At 39.8% G+C, this 5,194-nt stretch overlaps 1 pseudogene; it reads left to right on the forward strand.

Annotated features, from left to right (window-relative positions):
- Nucleotides 1-2,041: 2,041 nt before the first annotated feature.
- Nucleotides 2,042-2,173, forward strand: LOC114611327 (annotated as a pseudogene).
- Nucleotides 2,174-5,194: the final 3,021 nt, after the last annotated feature.

The following is a 5,194-nucleotide window of genomic DNA, read 5'->3' on the forward strand; positions in this document are numbered from 1 at the left end:
GCCTGTCCAGTCTATCATCACCACAGCATTCTGAAATCTCAGCTCCTTCTACGTCAGCCTGATGCATTTACACTTAAATAGCATCCTACCTAGATAACAACACCCTTGACATACATTGTGTTTCTCTAAGAACAGTGGGTTTTCCCAATGCTTCTTCAATTCCCAATTTCCAATCATATCTCCTCCTGCTCTACACACACACATACACACACACACATGCACACACACCACACTTCATTCTTCATGGGTGCCTAGCTTCATCTTCAGAGTGCAACAATATGACATGTCCAATTCCCAGGACTAGGAAAAAAATGCTTATATTTTAACAATTTTTTTCTTTCTCTTTCTTCTTTCTTTCTTCTTTCATTTTTTTCTTTCTTTCCTTGTTCCTTCCTTCATTCATTCTCTTTCTATTCTTTTCTAGAGAAAAGGTTTCTCTTTGTAGCCATGGTTGTTTTAGAACTCTCTGTAGACCAGGCTAACCCCAAACTCAAAGATCTACTTGCCTCTGCCTCCTGAGTGCTGGGACTAAAGGTGTGTACAACCATGCCTGGCACACTATATATTTTAAATCTTAATTTTTTTCTGCTTTCATTACAGAAATATTTTTCATAATGTAAATTTTATCTTTAGTTTCTCCTTTTCTACTGAAGATGACTGGTATTTATGTACTGGATCATCTTCACTGTGACTTCCTGGTTTTCATTGATCTATCTTTCTATAACTGTTGATGATTATCTATTTCTCCTTGTTATTAATTCCATCACCAATGACTTTGGTTCTAACCCTGTACATTTAGTCTGTGGTTTCAGACTCTGGACCTCAAAGTGTTCTACTAGGTTTGCAAATTTCTTTTGTATCCTTCTCTCTTCCATCGGGATGTAATTTTAGAACTACGTATCAGGCTTATTTTTTCACTAAGTAGTTCCATGATGTTAAGTAAACATTCATGGAAGAGTTGAGATGCTTCTCGAACTCTCCCCTGTTCTGTCATGATCTTGTAATGGCTGCATCTCTCTGGTATGACAGCCTCCACCAGGTCTAAACTCTAAGAGAGCCCAGGTCTCACCTGACTCAATTAATGCAATTCTCCCTCCCACTCATCCTCAACCCTGTCTCCCTTTAGGGAATAGTTGCCTGCTAATCATCGTGCTTCACCACTTTCGTAAGTTAACCACTCATATCTTAGTAAGTAGTTTCCCCATGAAGTGTTCTCCAGCTAAAACCTTTGCATTTGCTGTCATTCTTGCTAGGGCCAGCTGATGCACTTAGATTTGCTTCTAAATGAACAAACTCCCTCTCTCCCTCTTCCTCCCCCTCTCCCTCTCCCTCTCCTCTCCTCCCCAATCCCCTTCCCATGATGCATGTGTGAATGTATGTGTGCCCCTGTCCCTCTCCCTCTCCCTCTCCCTCTCCCTCTCCCTCTCCCTCTCTTTCTCCCTCCCTCCCTCTTTCCCTCTTTTTCTCTCTCTCTGTCTCTCTGTCTCTCACCCTCTGTCCCTCTGTGTGTGTATATGTGTGAGTTCGTGCATATGCAAGCCAGAGGGCATTACTGGGTGTCTTCCTCAGCTGATCTCTCATGAGACAGAATTTGTTATCAAACCGAGTGTTCACTGACTGGCTAGATCTGCCAGCCAGCAAGCTCCAGGGATCCACCTGTCTTTGCCCTCCCATTCCCTTTCATGATGCCCACAACTACACCTGGCTTTTTAACATGTGTGCTGGGGAATCAAACACTTGAGTTCATGACTGCACAGCAGGAAGACTGAGCCTTCTCCCCAGGACCAAGGTAACAGCTTCTGTTGCTCACGATGGCTGTGGTTGGTTGAAATAGATTCTGCTTCTTTGTTTATTTTTGGTGAGTGATAGTTTTCTTCATGTTCAATTCTTACTTTTTCTCATTTTGCCAAGTATATGATACTTTCTCATCCTATTATTATGTCCATAAATTTATCCTAAAATGCTAATATGCATTGACCTCTCCTTTATTTGGTTTCTAAGCTGGTCATGCATTGACCACTTCAGTAAGAAAATTATCCTTTCCTTGGGCAATGGGCAAAGAGACACCTTGTTGGTGATGGTGTTCTTATATCAATCAGATGGCAGTCCTTTGTTCATCCTCGCTTGATGTCTGGCTTGGTGGCCAAAGTTGTTTTATGACTAGGACTCAAAAAAATCAAATCAAATCAAATCCAGACATCACAGCACTAGAGGAAGAAGACAGAGACCTGTGTTCAGCCATGCCACATGGTATGGGCAGGGAAAGATGCCCACAGACCTGCCCTCTGCCCCATGGCATGAGTAGGCCATAGACACACAGAGCCCTGTCTGTTACCTGGAACCATCGTGAGGTCCCAGCTTGCAGGCAATGTCTGGGGACATGGCTATGCAGCAGCAGAGGTAAGTGTCAGTGTCTGTGGCTCGTATTACCACTAGCAATCTTGGGAACATGCCTGGTTGGGACCAACAGGGACCAGGTGGATATCCAGGGACTGTGCTGTTTATTTTGGGGTGAGGTTGCAAGGGTGAAGGGTGGATGTGAGGGATTGGGGAGACTAGCATTACTAGGGTGCATAATGTGAAACTCACAAAGAATCAGCAAAAAATTTAAAAATATATTATCTTGGCAATCTCTATTACTGTGCATCTGAAACGAAAAGTCAAACGAAAGTGAAACGAAAAGTCAGTTCTACTGAGTACTGTTGCCCTAGTTTCCAGAGTATTTCAGGAATCATCGAAACACAAGAGATAGTCTGAAAACACTATTCTACAGTGTTTTTTGTTTGTTTGTTGTCTAAAAACACTATTCTATACTGTTTTTTGTTTATTTGCTGTATTTTTTTTATCATTTCTAAATCCTGAGTAGTCAGGATGGTTGTCTTTCATGTTCATTTCCAAGTTTGTACAATCAAGGGCATCATTACCAACCTTAATTGGTATCTGATTTTAATTCTTCTCTGCTGAAAAAAAATCCAATACTCTTTCCCTTCTCTAGAAAATATTGAGATGTATGTCTCATAATTACATAGTCAAGAAAAAAATTTGTGTTCCTGACATGTACTTAAGCAGTACTTGATTAGGAATTTGAATCCTAAGACTATCCTGAAAGTTAGACATGGCTTACAATGTTCTGTGTATGTTGTAGAAAGTACAATTTTGTTTTCAAGCTATCTAATATTTTATCAAAAATAAGGGGCATCCTTAAATCCACAGTGTCTTTTATACAAGTGACACCAAATAGCTTCTTACTTATCGTACACTACACTAATCTAATCATATGCTGAATATATATGATATGCACTATGCAGTCTGGATACTATTTCCTGTGTTTACACCGGTTTGATACTCTTGGCATAGACCACACTCTCCAGCAGAGCTCCCAAAGAACAACAGGATGCCCCCGGATTCCACCTGTCACTTGCATTTTTCCTTTAGTGACTGAGCTCATTCCACACCTCCAGTGTCAGAGTCACACAGATTTGGAATGTGATGTACAACTCACCTGAAATCGGGACCCCCCCCTCAGTTTTCTCACTCAGGACACAAAGACATTGGAAGAGAAGTGACTGTCCATTGAGTCTGGTGTCACAACAAATATTTTTCTTCACTTTAGACATTCTGAACTTCATCTGTGTCTTTCTGTATGCCTCTGCCTTGTTTGTGTATGACAATTTGCTTTAGCTAAGGGTCTGGTAACAGTAATTGAAGTTTTTATTTGAATTTAAATCATTGTCATATTTTCCTGAGGAAACTTCACTTTAACCCTGAAAGTCAAAAATAGAATGAATGGCGTATTGGCTGTTGTAGACAGTCAGAAAAGTAGAGAATGGATCTGAAAAATCTGAGAAGGGCTCAGATATTCCTGGAGCCACAGAAGAGTGGCTGGTCCTTCATAGTCTGGCCTTTTTAGATGGAAAAATGCTCCTAAACATGGAGAAATAATTGATGTTTTCCTTTAGCTAACATTTTTTATATCTCAAGCTTTCACATGTATTGTTTTAATTTTATGTCTATTTTCATTATAGAGTAAATTTCCTCCTCAAATCTGAATCTTCGATCAAAACTCAGATACATCATATAGCATATTAGCATGCTCACATGCTGAGCTCATATGCTGTGCTTACATGGTATGCTCACATGTTTTGCTAACATGCTGTGCTCACATACTGTGTTCACATGCTATACTCATACTGTGCTCACCTGCTATGCTCACATAATATGTTCACATGCTATACTCACATGCTACGTGCATATGGTGTGCTTACATGCCATGTACACATGCTATGTTCACATGCTAGTCTCACATGCTGTGATCACATAATATGTCCACGTGCTGTGCTCACATGCTATGCTCATATGGTATGCTCACATGCCATGTTCACGTGCTATGCTCACATGTTTTCTCTGTGGTAAAGTTCTATATCTTTCTGTTTGCATGTTTGTCTGTACAGAAGCATGGTCTTGAAATGGAAGAGGATAGTATCGTGATGTTGTTTGGCATATGGTACACAAATGTCTACTCCTAGCAATAAAATAAAGGGTATTTAAGATGACAACCTATATTTGAAATATGCTATACAGCACTTATCTTAAATTATACTATGTAGGTGGAATGCTATAAAAAGCACACTGCCATATTTTTCAGAGTTCATAAACGGGCTTAAGAAATCATCTAAATATTGAATATTTGCAGTTTTCCACTCATGCTGTTAAAATTTATCACTATAATGTTTACGAGTTACCATCTCAACAGCTCAGACTTTGACTCCCCAAAACCTTGTGCTATCTGTTTAGTTAAGCCAGCATAGGGAAGGGTTGTCTCTGCAACAGGTTCTTTTAATTATTCCTCTGCAACTAATTCAATCCTAGTACTCAAAGCAAGTCCGACAAATCACCCAGATAAATATTCTTTTGGACATTTAGCATACAAGTTTATCTTTTAATTTCCATAGGCCATACAACTGCAAGGTCAGGGTAATTCTAGAGTCGACAAATAAAACAAGTTCATGTTTAATGGTGAATAAATGAGAAACAGACTTCACCACACAAGTTCAACAGAGAATGATCTCAAACAATAAGTCTATTGAACAAACGCTGACTATCTCCAGTGTCGTTAAAATGTCTGTTTTAGCGTCAATGCATTTAGATAGCACTTCTAGAACTGGCCCCTGTCCTTTCTCCCTTTACTATCTTG

Source organism: Grammomys surdaster, unplaced genomic scaffold, assembly GCF_004785775.1.
Source record: "Grammomys surdaster isolate TR1022 unplaced genomic scaffold, NIH_TR_1.0 126091, whole genome shotgun sequence".
Classification (NCBI taxonomy): domain Eukaryota; kingdom Metazoa; phylum Chordata; class Mammalia; order Rodentia; family Muridae; genus Grammomys; species Grammomys surdaster.